The sequence below is a fragment of the Rhineura floridana genome, chromosome 13, assembly GCF_030035675.1.
Source record: "Rhineura floridana isolate rRhiFlo1 chromosome 13, rRhiFlo1.hap2, whole genome shotgun sequence".
Classification (NCBI taxonomy): domain Eukaryota; kingdom Metazoa; phylum Chordata; class Lepidosauria; order Squamata; family Rhineuridae; genus Rhineura; species Rhineura floridana.
In genome coordinates, this window is record NC_084492.1 from 17,490,289 (window position 1) to 17,504,450 (window position 14,162).

The 14,162-nt window shown below is 42.5% G+C and overlaps 1 protein-coding gene and 1 pseudogene across 7 annotated transcripts in view; one reads left to right on the forward strand and one right to left on the reverse strand.

The window, feature by feature from the left end:
- Positions 1 to 14,162, reverse strand: part of CDH8 (cadherin 8) — a 414,305-nt gene that overhangs the window by 320,652 nt on the left and 79,491 nt on the right. The gene's annotated exons all lie outside the window — the stretch shown is intronic.
- On the forward strand, positions 989 to 1,107 carry LOC133369497 (5S ribosomal RNA; annotated as a pseudogene).

A 14,162-nucleotide genomic window follows, 5' to 3' on the forward strand; every position in this document is an offset into this window, starting at 1 on the left:
GGATAAACTGCAAGGCCTTCTAGATAAAGTTTGGGATGTCTCCTCTGGAAGGCCAATGAGGTATATGGATGAGGTGGATAACTATCTGGTTAGACCTGAAAAGTTCAGGGTACATAAAGGCTCTGAATGCCACCAACTGATATTTGGTGTGTCTATTGTATGTGGGCATAATGGCAACATCAACAGACTATGGGAACCACCCAAGGACTTCAGAAGTAAATTGGGCTCTCTCTGGTGAGACCTACCTCCATTAGGGATTGGGGAGGATTTCAATTCAGTTCATAGTTAAAGGTGAACCTACCTAATTCACATTTTCCAAAGCAATGAGAATTAAAACACATCCCTCCTCTGAAATTCATAATGCAGTTCTCCCATCAAGTAATGTGTACAAAAATGTATATACTGGCATAAAGTGTCCATGGAAATGCATATACTGCTGAAAATTACACAGAAAAATGCATTGTTTTAGGCAACAATGCATACAGAAATGTATATATTAGGAATAATTCACACTAAAACACTTAGGAAATTTCATGAAGACTTTAAAAAAATGCACAAACTGACATGGAAATGTAGACAACTGAACTAAAGATTGCAGAAATGAGAAAGTGAGGGGAAAAACAAAACTGACATATTCACCCATCTCTCACCTCCAATAAATAAGCCAGTCAGTTTAATAATCTTCTTGGCTAAACATAAGATGCCATATATAAAACACAACTTCTTTCCAGTGTGATTTAGTGGTTAGAGTGTTGGGCTATGACCTGAGAGACCAGGGTTCGAATCCCCACTGAGCCATGAAGCTCGCTGGGTGACCCTGGGCCATTCACTACCTCTCAGCCTAATCTACGTCATAGAGTTGTTGTGGGGATTAAGTGAGGAGGGGGAGAACCATGTATGCCACCTTGGGCTCCTTGGAGAAAAGGTGGGATATAAATACAATAAATAAATAAATACATTCAATAAGTGTTCATTAAGTCATAGCTGAGCCTATGGTCATACTATCCAGAACATGCCCGAACTTGTCTGATCTTGGAAGCTAAGCAGGTTCAGGCCTGGTTAGTACTTGGATGGGAGACCACCTGGGAATACCGGGTGCCATAGCCTTAGAGGAAGGCAATGGTAAATCACGTCTGAATACCTCTTACCATGAAAACCTTGTGAATATATCGAAAAAAGATTCATGAGGTCACCATAAATTGTAATCGACTTGAAGGCATATAACAACAATTATAGCTGAAGTCCTGCAGAGGTTATGGGTAATAATTTTTATCTTTTAATCAAGGACTTACAGTTAAGGTCTTCTCAAATATTTGATTCTTAACTCATAATGTTTATGTTTAAGAGAATACTTTTATTTTTCTGATAATTATGCTGTTTTGAATGTGTTTTTTATATTTGGCTTCAATTTGTAATGTTTTCTTTTAATATTTTGTGATGTTTTGTTCAATGTTTTAATCTAGGTTGTAAACCGCTTTGAGATTTGTTTTCCAAATAATATAAAGCGGTATAGAAATGACATAAATAAATAAATAAAATAAATAAATACAATCTGTAGCCAAAGACTTGCCCTGTGGTTTCATATTCTGATTAAGCTCAGAAAGGAGCAAAGAGAGTACATGGTTTGGCTTAGTGTTATGTGTGAACAAGACCAGAGGTGGTGCCATGGTTACCCAGAGAGCATCATGGCTGAGTAGGGATCGCACCGAGGCCTCCCTGGCTCTAATATGACTATGGGACTATTCCACCATGCTGGTTCTCCAGAATTCATAATAGTGGAATTATCAACTGTAGTTCTAATGTACAGCTTGAATGGAGTACTGTTTGGTGCATTACTGGTTTCTTCAGACAGGCCCATGGCTGAGCATTCTCACATTTCAGAGATGCACATTTTCAACAATTTTTATTCACACTAACCTATTTGTGTCTTAAGAGCTATATTTAAAATGGGTGGGGAACATGTAGTCCTCCAGATATTTTGAACTCCAGTTCCCATCAGTCCCAGACAGAGTTGCCATTGCTCAGGGATGATGGGATTTGTGGTCCAGCAACATCTTCAGAGCCTCAAGTTCCTCAACACTGATTTAAAATATAAGTTGGGTATAATAATATCAGAGTTTACCCTAAGGAAGCAATCATATTAAGAAGACCCTGCTGGATCAGGCCACGGCCCATCTAGTCCAGCATCCTGTTCTCACAGCGGCCATCCAGTGTCCATGGGAAGCCCACAAGCAGAACCTGAGCACAACACTTTGCCCTCCTGTGGTTTCCATCACCTGATATTCAGAAGTGTACTGCCTTTGACAGTAGAGGAAGAACATTGCCATCAGAACCTCAACAACCAAAAGTAAAATGGGGGACTATCCAACATTGTTAGCAAACCTCCTAAAGTTACTAGCCTGCAAAAGGTTTTATTCGCCTTTTCTCCCTCTCATTAGAGGCTTCCCCTGATGAGTTAAATGCAGGCTAGTAAAAGCTTTTACAGGCTAGACTAGACAGGCAGCAGATTGTTGGTGAGGGCATGAAGTGTTGAGTGTCCATCTTTCTTTCTTGACTGTACAACAGCAGCCACTAAGGATCTGGCTAAACTAACAAGGCTGGCACTTTTGAAGAATCTTTCTGCTGACTGCGTATGTTTTGCCAATGCATTCAAAGCAAATCATATAAATGAGGTTTCAATGAGCAGACAGATCGACAGAAAGATTTAGAGGTGAGTGAACCAGGATATGCTGAAACATGGACCTTTGCACTTATCTGTCATGCAAAGTCTGAAGCAATCAAGAGCTGAAAATATATTCATGGGCAGAGCAAGTATCATAAGAGACTCACAAAGATAGTATAATATTGTTACTTATTCCACTATTTTCTATATAGTGAGAAATTCCAGTAGCAGCATTAACAGGATTTTAGAAGAGAACTCACTGGATACTTATGACAAGGGATGTGCTAGAATTCTGCCCAATTTGGATTTGCTACTGAATTTTCCATTAATTTTCTTATTCTCCATTGTTGTGGATTTTTATATAGCAATTTTTAGCAGCTATTGTTGAAAACTATTTTTTTAAAAAAGACCTGCCTCTAAAATACTGCTATTAGGAACAATAATTTGATTGATATTTCCTTCAAAACATTGATGTTTAATAATAATAATAATAATAATAATAATAATAGCAGCAAGGGGGAAATGGATCAGAAAAAGTAGTGGCTAGAGACAAAGAGTGAACTCAAATTGATACCACCCTGTCAAGTTGATGGAATGCCTTTGAACTGGCATCGGCCAATGGATCCCATTCCTACGTATGATATTTTTTTAATAAATATTTGCACTGTTTACAAACATACTTGTAGAACATAGGTGGAGGCAAGCAACTTATGCACTCCTATCATGCAGCAGATCTCTACAGAGATACCAGCACCAACCAGGCTCCTTCACCTTACATCTCTCTCTCTCTCTCTCTCTCTCTCTCTCTCTCTCCCCCATACACTTTTCCCACCCACCCCCGACCCCTTAGCCCCGAGGAGACAGTATCAGGAATCATCTATCACCATAAAGGTAACTCAGGTAACTTTCTATTTCCCCACACTGTTCTGCTAACATTTATGACCAAACCTATTTAAGCAAGCATCACCAAGTTGTCCCACTCACTAACCCCCATGTGCAATACACCAAATCAACAAAAAAAGACCATGACTCCCGGTCAGTTGGACTGCTGGGTAAAAAAAAGTCCTACCTAGCCCCAAGGCAACAGGAATTATCTGTGCTGCGACCTATAGCGTGGGAAGCCAGACACATGCTGCAATCTGAAGAGAAAATGAGCAAGATCAGGACTTGCTTAAAAACCCAGGTCATTCCCTCACACACTTGGCATACATGTGGCATGGTGCAAATCTGGCACTGCCATCCAGGAACAGACTTAGGAACAACATAGGAAGCTGCTTTACCTTGACTAGTGCCCATCCTGCTCAGTATTACCTAGATGTGAGTGGTAGGGTTGGAAAGATCTGCCCATTTTGTCTCTCTCAGTTCCTCATTTTTCCAATCTGAAATTAGGCTTTGCACATCTCTGCAGCAATCTGTGACTTTTTTTAAAAAAAATCCTCATGAAAATCCTTCAGTATTTTAGCATAATTTTTACCTAATAAACACATTTTATATGCAGTTTTGACTAACGTAGATATTTATGCAAGCAATGACTCCTAATACAATTCATTTTATGTTATGTTCACTAATATGCACACTTTCCCCTAATATATGCATTGTTGTGAACATTGATTGGAGAACTGCATCACAAAATTCAGATAAGTGCAAATTTCGGAGGGTGGCTGTGTTTCAGTTTTCATAGTGTTTCAGAAAGTGTGAGTTTGATAGATTCAGCTTTAAACACAGACCAAATCAGATTTTCTCCTAAATCCCTATTGACTGATAGAAGATCTTCAAGATTTCAGACAGGAATCTTTCTCAGCACTACTTGGAGATGCTGGGGTTTGAACCTGGGCAAAGGTTCTCCACACCTGTTCTACTGCATTGCTTAAGTGTCCATAGTATATTTGCAAGAGAGGAGGATGAGGGGAAACCAGAACAAATTGCCCCCACTTCTAGTGGTACCCACCAGGTCCAATGGTTAGTAGCCATAACCATATATATCTGGCTCCTGATGGTTTATGCTGCTGCTCAGAATGTGGCATATGAGGAGATTTTGCTAAAAGGAGGAAACATTTGTGTGTGTGTGTGTGTGTGGACCTGAGCAGCAAGTAGTAACAGAAGCTCCAGGTTCTTCATGTTAGCTATGATTCCTGTTCCAGCATCTGCAGGGTAGCTTCCAAATGTGTTCTGAACAAAGTCTATTTTGTAATTATAATGCTTTATGCTTCCCTTCTCGCTTATTCCACCTACACACCACTGACTATTGCTCAGTTTAGGTTGGTCACCTCTCTTGCTTTTATTTACCTTTTTTTCCCCAAAGTGCATAAAAATATGTCTACCACAAACTTAAAAGGGGCATTCTTATGTAAATTGAAGGGAAATTGCTGAAGAAAACCTACAAACACTGGAACTACATTAGCTGGTTGTCTTTGCACCCTAGAGGCTCTTGAACACTCCATCTTATGCATTGCCCAGGGCTATCCCTAGGGGTGTATGAAGCCTGGAACAAATCACACTGTGTGTCCTCCCACTTTCCTTATTTATTTGTTTGTTTGATTTCTTACCACCCTTCACCATAAGATCCCAGGGTGGGTTACAACAATATAATACAGAGCTATAAAAAAATGGTTCTAATTTTTAACAAAAGGAAAGTAAAACCATTCCAATCAGAAAAGAACAGTACAAATTCAGAAAAAGTGGTGGGTCCCACAAAACAGAATTCCTTAACTGTCAACGGTCAGGACACAAGATGTCTCTTCAGCTTATGGTGGAAGCTGTGCAATGAAGATGCCAAGTGCAAGTGTGTTCTGCAACATGTTCTTGGTGCAATAATAGTGCATTAGTGGTAGACTAATTCTGCATGATGAGTTGTTCTGTGATGCTTCTCCAGTGCTGCCACATTGAAGGACTAGAGTGCACAAGGAGTGGGACAAAATATAAACCAGTATAAAAAGTTATGGGGTTTCGGTAGGAAGTTACAGGATATGCACTGACTGGAAATGAAGCAAGTGTGTCCACTCCAAAATGTTTGCAGGCGCAAACAGTATTGAAAGTGGGATTGCGAACGACCACCCCAGTAGCATCACGAGCACAAAATCATAATGTATATATAATAAAAAGGATGTCTGGAAGGGCCCAAAATGCACCTCTGTGGGGAGGGAGTTCCACAATTTAGGGGCTGCCACACAGAAAACTCTCTCCCAGGCCACCATTCCCTGCACATCATCTGCTCACTCCCCCTCTTCCTCTGCATGGCGATGGTGGCAGATGTGACCCCTCCTCCTTCCCAAGGATACTTTTTGTTACTGTTTTGCTGCCACAGAAGCAGAGGTGGCCTCTTTCTCCCCTCCTTTCTCTCCCACTGGCTCACCTTTTCTTCTTTTGCTACTGCCTTAGTGGAGGCTGTAAGGCCCTTCTCTATCACTTCCTGCTTCCCTCCCTTGCTCTAGGAAGGGAGGAGATGGAATCCTTCATCAGATGTTTGGGAGGTGGCATGGCCAACCAGACCAGGGCTGCTTGCCATATATCAGGTGATGAGGTCCCACAAAGCACTGAGCCCGGGGCAGTCACACCTATTCCCCTCTCCCAAGGACATATCTGGCATTGCTGGATTGTTTTTGGGTACTAGCTAGGCTTTGGCATCTATCGTCACTGAATTTACTGCTGATTCGGTAATGGGCTTGGCTTGTACCTGTCTGGGTGGCACCATATTTAAACCCATGATGCTCTAGTCTATATTCTATGTTAACTTTGTAAGTTCTGAGAATGGGACCCACTACCCCACTGCACAAAACACAGATGCTGTGTAGAGGCCCTGTAAATATAGCTCTCCAGATGTAGAGGGATGGCCACCAAGATTTAGTGATGGCCATCCATTTTAATGGTATTAAAAGAGGATTAGGCAAATTCATAGAGACTAAGGATATCGATGGCTTCTACCTCCAATATTGGAGGCATGATGCCTCTGTATACCAGTTGCTGAGAATCTCAAGTGGAAAGAGGGCTGGTGCACTCAGGTTGTGCTTGTAAACTGCTCATATGCATCTCACCAGCTACAGTGAGAACAGGATGCTGAACTAGATGGTTATTTAGTCTGATCCAGCAGGGGCCTTCTTACGTTTTTATAGTCTTCATCTCTGGAGGTTACCATTACCACTTCAGCAGCCGCGCTGCAATTTTTTTAAAAATGTGCAGAGTACATGCAAAGATGAATTTAATGAGTCCTAAACTGTCCTTCAGTAAAGAGGGAAAGGTAACATAAGAGCATAAAAAGAACCTGCTGGATCAGGCTAATGGCCCATCTAGTCCAACATCCTGTTCTCATAGTGGTCAACCAGTTGCCCATGGGAAACCCACCAGCAGGACCTTAGTGCAAAGAGCAGTCTCCCCTCCTGCAGTTTCCAGCAACTGGTATTTGGAAGCATATTGCGTCCGCCCATGGAGGTGGAGCATACCCTTCATGGCTAGCCGCTGTTGATAGCTTTTTCCTCCATGGATTTGTCTAATCCTCTTTTAAAGCTATTCAAATTGGTGGCCATCACTGCCTCTTTCGGGAGTGAATTCCATAGTTTAACCATGCACTGCATGAAGAAGTACTTTCTTTTATCTGTCCTGAATCTTCCAACATTCAGCTTCACTGGATGTCAATAATTTCTAATGTTGTAAGAGAGGGAGAAAAGCTTTTCTGGATCCACTTTCTCCATGCCATGCATAATTTTATACACTTCTATCATGTCAGCTCTTTCTCATCTTTTCTCTAAATTAAAAAGTCCCAAATGCTGCAACCTTTCCTCATAGAGGAGTCCATCCCCTTGATAATTTTGGGTTGCCCTTGTCTGAATCTTTTCTGGCTGTACAATATCCTTTTTGAGGTGAGGCAACCAGAACTGTACACAGTATTCAAAATGCAGTCGCATCATAGATTGATATAACACCATTATGATATCAGCAGTTCTATTTTCAATACCTTTCCTAATGATCCCTAGTATGGAATATGTCTTTTTTCACTGTTACCATACACGGGGTCAACATCTTCATTGAGCTATCCACTACGATCCCAAAGTGTCATTTCTGGTCAGTCACTGCCAGTTCAGACCCCATGAGCATATATGTAAAATTAGGATAATTTGCTCCAATATACATAACTTTATACTCATTTACATTGAATTTCATTTGCCATTTTGCTCCGCATTCACTCAGTTTAGAGAGGTCCTTTTGGTGCTCTTTGCAATCCCTTTTTGTTTTAACAACTCTGAACAATTTAGTAGCATCAGCAAACGTGGCTATCTCACTGCTCGCCCCGAACTCTAGATCATTTATAAACAAGTTAAAAAGCCTAGATCCCAATACCAATCCTTGGGGGACTCCAGTTTCTACAGCCTTTCGTTTGGAGAACTGTCCATTATACTTATGCTTTTATTTCATACTTCCTTTACTTCATCACAACAAACAAAAATGGTGGTGCATTAATTTGTGATTTAATTGTGAGATTAATTTGTGATTTAATTGTGATATTTCCTGGAAAGGGGAGTAAGTTTAGGGATGGGATGAGGGAACCTGTTGGCTCCACGAGCTAGAGGGAGCCCCAGCTGATGAAGCGTCAAGGCCCCAGCTGACAAAGCATCAAGGCAAGTTAAGCAGCAGAGCGAGTTCGGCAGCAGGGCGAGGAGACCAGGGCCCCCCACTCTGCCCGTCTGTTCCCTGACCTCAACTAAACCGCAGTCTCCAACCCATTGACGTAATAAACCTTAAACAAAACTATGCAGGTAAGAAGCCAGCAGGGGTGTGGGGGCTTTCCAGTGTTTTGCACCGCCTGCAGCATGTACGACTATCTGCCTGTTGGACAGAAGTCGTGGGTGTGCTCTCGGTGCAATGAGCTCCTGGCTCTCCGGGAATGACTTCATTTCCTTGAGGCCAAGGTGGCGGACCTGGAAAAGCTGAGAGAGGCAGAGAGGTGTGTGGAGGAGGCCTTCAGGGATGTTATAGCTGTGTCCCACTCCAACGATGATAGCTCTCCTGCTATCATGGAGAACGATGGTCTCGGGGAAGGAGAGCATCCAGCTGAGGAAGAGGGAAATGATCCCTTAGAAGGGACCCATTCCTTGGGGGATGAGCAGCTATCCTCTCGTGCCGAGGATATATCTCCAGGGGCTGGAGGGATCCTTGTAGTGGGTGATTCGATCATTAGGAACATAGACAGTGGGGTGTGTGATGGGCGTGTAGACCGCAAGGTGTTTTGCCTGCCTGGTGCAAAGGTTGCGGATATCGCCCATCGTTTAGATAGTTTGGTAGACAGTGCTGGGAAGGAGTCAGTGGTCGTGGTGCACGTTGGCACCAACGACATGGGGAAATGCAGCCGTGAGGTCCTGGAAGCAAAATTTAGGTTGCTAGGTAGGATGCTGAAAGCCAGGACCTCCAAGGTGGCTTTCTCTGAAATGCTACCGGTTCCACGCGCAGGACCAGCCAGACAGGCCCAGCTTCGCAGTCTCAATGCGTGGATGAGACGATGGTGTCGGGTGGAAGGGTTTGGATTTGTTAGGCACTGGGGAACTTTTTGGGACAAGCCGGGCCTGTACAAAAGGGATGGGCTCCACTTGAACCAGAATGGAACCAGACTGCTGGCACTTAAAATTAAAAAGGTGGCAGAGCAGCTTTTAAACTGACTGAGGGGGGAAACCCGACAGGAGCTGAGAAAGGTCCGGTTCGGAATAAACCTCCCCCCTGGGATAAAAACCAAAGAAATGATGAAATTTTAAAAGGGGTAGGCCTAGAAGTAGGCATTGTGAGAGCAGGGGCACAGGATATAAATTCAGAAGAGCAAAATTACCACAGGCCTAACCACAAGTGCCAAAGACACTTGAAGAGAGACACTGCTTACAAGTGCCTGTACGCTAATGCTAGGAGCCTGCGAACCAAGATGGGAGAACTGGTGCTTGGTCTTAGAGGAGAGCATTGATATAGTGAGCATAACCGAGACCTGGTGGAATGGAGAAAACCAGTGGGATACGTTTATCCCTGGATATAAACTATATCGGAAGGACAGGGAAGGACGTATTGGTGGCGGAGTCGCTCTATACGTGAAAGAAGGCATTGAATCCAGCAAGCTGGAAACCCCAAAAGAGGCAGACTCCTCCACAGAATCGTTGTGGGTGGTGATACCATGCCCCAGGAGGGATTTAATACTGGGAACGATCTATCGTCCCCCTGATCAAAATGCTCAGGGAGACCTGGAGATGAGATATGAAATTGGGGAAGCATCCAAACTAGGAAATGTGGTAGTAATGGGTGACTTCAACTACCCGGACATAGACTGGCTGCATATGTGTTCCAGTCATGACAAAGAAGCAAAGTTTCTAGATATTCTAAATGACTATTCCCTAGACCAGTTGGTCATGGAACCGACCAGAGGGATGGCAACCCTGGACTTAATCCTCAGTGGGGACCGGGACCTGGTGCGAGATGTAAGTGTTGTTGAACCGATTGGGAGCAGTGACCACAATGCTATTAAATTAAACATACATGTAACTGGCCAATTGCCAAGAAAATCCAACACGGTCACATTTGACTTCAAAAGAGGAAACTTCACAAAAATGAGGGGATTGGTAAAAAGAAAGCTGAAAAACAAAGTCCAGAGGGTCACATCACTCGAAAATGCTTGGAAGTTGTTTAAAAACACTATATTAGAAGCTCAACTGGAGTGCATACCGCAGATCAGAAAAGGTACCGCCAGGGCCAAGAAGATGCCAGCATGGTTAACGAGCAAAGTCAAGGAAGCTCTTAGAGGCAAAAAGTCTTCCTTCACAAAATGGAAGTCTTGTCCAAATGAAGAAAATAAAAAAGAACACAAACTCTGGCAAAAGAAATGCAAGAAGACAATAAGGGATGCTAAAAAAGAATTTGAGGAGCACATTGCTAAGAACATAAAAACCAACAACAAAAAATTCTATAAATACATTCAAAGCAGGAGACCATCTAGGGAGACAATTGGACCCTTGGATGATAAGGGAGTCAAAGGTGTACTAAAGAACGATAAGGAGATTGCAGAGAAGCTAAATGAATTCTTTGCATCTGTCTTCACAGTGGAAGATATAGGGCAGATCCCTGAACCTGAACTAACATTTGCAGGAAGGGATTCTGAGGAACTGAGACAAATAGTGGTAACGAGAGAGGAAGTTCTAAGCTTAATGGACAATATAAAAACTGACAAATCACCGGGCCCGGATGGCATCCACCCGAGAGTTCTCAAAGAACTCAAAGGTGAAATTGCTGATCTGCTAACTAAAATATGTAACTTGTCCCTTGGGTCCTCCTCCGTGCCTGAGGACTGGAAAGTGGCAAATGTAACACCAATCTTCAAAAAGGGATCCAGAGGGGATCCCAGAAATTACAGGCCAGTTAGCTTAACTTCTGTCCCTGGAAAACTGGTAGAAAGTATTATTAAAGCTAGATTAACTAAGCACATAGAAGAACAAGCCTTGCTGAAGCAGAGCCAGCATGGCTTCTGCAAGGGAAAGTCCTGTCTCAGTAACCTATTAGGATTCTTTGAGAGTGTCAACAAGCATATAGATAGAGGTGATCCAGTGGACATAGTGTACTTAGACTTTCAAAAAGCGTTTGACAAGGTACCTCACCAAAGGCTTCTGAGGAAGCTTAGCAGTCATGGAATAAGAGGAGAGGTCCTCTTGTGGATAAGAAATTGGTTAAGAAGCAGAAAGCAGAGAGTAGGAATCAACGGACAGTTCTCCCAATGGAGGGCTGTAGAAAGTGGAGTCCCTCAAGGATCGGTATTGGGACCTGTACTTTTCAACTTGTTCATTAATGACCTAGAATTAGGAGTGAGCAGTGAAGTGGCCAAGTTTGCTGATGACACTAAATTGTTCAGGGTTGTTAAAACAAAAAGGGATTGCGAAGAGCTCCAAAAAGACCTCTCCAAACTGAGTGAATGGGCAGAAAAATGGCAAATGCAATTCAATATAAACAAGTGTAAAATTATGCATATTGGAGCAAAAAATCTTAATTTCACATATACACTCATGGGGTCTGAACTGGCGGTGACCGACCAGGAGAGAGACCTCGGGGTTGTAGTGGACAGCACGATGAAAATGTCGACCCAGTGTGCGGCAGCTGTGAAAAAGGCAAATTCCATGCTAGCAATAATTAGGAAAGGTATTGAAAATAAAACAGCCGATATCATAATGCCATTGTATAAATCTATGGTGCGGCCGCATTTCGAATACTGTGTACAGTTCTGGTCGCCTCATCTCAAAAAGGATATTATAGAGTTGGAAAAGGTTCAGAAGAGGACAACCAGAATGATCAAGGGGATGGAGCGACTCCCTTACGAGGAAAGGTTGCAGCATTTGGGGCTTTTTAGTTTAGAGAAAAGGCGGGTCAGAGGAGACATGATAGAAGTGTATAAAATTATGCATGGCATTGAGAAAGTGGATAGAGAAAAGTTCTTCTCCCTCTCTCATAATACTAGAACTCGTGGACATTCAAAGAAGCTGAATGTTGGAAGATTCAGGACAGACAAAAGGAAGTACTTCTTTACTCAGCGCATAGTTAAACTATGGAATTTGCTCCCACAAGATGCAGTAATGGCCACCAGCTTGGACGGCTTTAAAAGAAGATTAGACAAATTCATGGAGGACAGGGCTATCAATGGCTACTAGCCATGATGGCTGTGCTGTGCCACCCTAGTCAGAGGCAGCATGCTTCTGAAAACCAGTTGCCGGAAGCCTCAGGAGGGGAGAGTGTTCTTGCACTCGGGTCCTGCTTGCGGGCTTCCCCCAGGCACCTGGTTGGCCACTGTGAGAACAGGATGCTGGACTAGATGGGCCAGTGGCCTGATCCAGCAGGCTCTTCTTATGTTCTTATGTTCTTATGTTCTTATGTTCTTATGTTCAGATGTCACTGAACTCCAGTGTCCATCAGCCACAACCAGTGTGACCAATAGCCAAGGACAATAGGTGCTGTAATTCAGCAACATCTTTAGGACCACAACTTTCCCAACTGGTTTAGGGGATGGTGGAATGAAAACAGTTTGAGAATCACTGCCCTAGGTTGGCAGCATGCTTTTATTTTTCTGTATTTCTCCATACCACCACTACATTGCCATTTTTTAAAAAAGAAATCCCCTTCAGGGACAACAATTTCTGGTACCTGCCTCGGATAGCATGGATTATAAATCAAAACAATTATAACTTTACTTTCAGTAAGCATAAAATAAATTAACATGTCAAGCTAGCAGAGCAACTCAGGAACAGCTAGCTGTTTGCTCCCTCCTATCCATTTGTACTTGAAAAGTTTCACCAAATCCTCACATCGCACTGAATTGACATGTTAATTTTTTGATGAACACAGTAGTTAAATATTTCTATAGCAGTTCTATATTTACAGAGTAGCCTCAAGGGATGAGATTTTTCTAAAAAAACCACATCAACATCAATTCAAATGGGAATACATATTTAGATATTTTCTTTGGCCGACTTGCTGAAATCCCACAATATTTTATTTTAATATGTAGATGTGCCTGGAGCAGCTTTCTCCAACCTGACACCCTCTAGAAGATATTTTGGACTTCAGTTCCCATCAACCCCAGGGCTCGGGAAGATGGGAATTGTAGTCTAAAACATCTGCAGGGCACCAGGTCTGGAAACTCATTTAAGATCCTTCAGAGACTAAAACTAATATTGTCTCCTGCAATTTTTTTTAAAAAAATCTGAACCATTCTTCATCTATTAATGACAAAAGAAATTACACTGGAGAGGGAAGAGAAGAATTTGGTGAAATTCTAAGGGGTGAGGTGCAGGATTTTAATGTGCTTACCTTTCATTTTCATAACTTCCATTTTCATAACTTTCATTGCACAAACCATTTCACCTGCAATGTGCAATATACAGCCTTCCCCAGCCTCCCACACTTCAGTTATCAGGAGGAGCTCCTCCTATGGTATGTATTTCGGATCAGGAAGTGTGGCTAACTGGGGAAGTTGCTGAGTGCTGGAGAAATATTTACTGGGAAGAAAGAAAAAAAACATGCACACAGTGAAGTTACTTTACAATGATAAGGTAAGCTCAAAGCTCACAACCACCAAAAGTCTAAAGAAATTCTAAACATGTCTTGAGAATGAAGGAGAAAATATGGAAGCCTCTTTGGCAGGAGAAGGCAACTTTTGTGATATAAGAGAACAAATTTCAGCACATCACTATCTAAAACCCCATCTGGACTATATGTTTAAAGCACTATTATATGATTTTAAGTAGTCATTGCTTCCCCCAAAGAATCCTGGAAAGTGTAGCTTGTGAAGGGTGCTGAGAGTTGTTAGGAGACCCCTATTTCCCTCAGAGAGATACAATTCCCAGAGTGGTTTAACAATCAATCCCTCTTCCCAGGGAACTCTGGAAATTCCCTGCTCTGTGAGGGGAATAGTGGTCTCCTATCAGATCTCAGCACCCTCAACAAACAATTCCCAGGATTCTTTGGTGGAAGCCATGACTGTTCAAAGTGTTATGATATT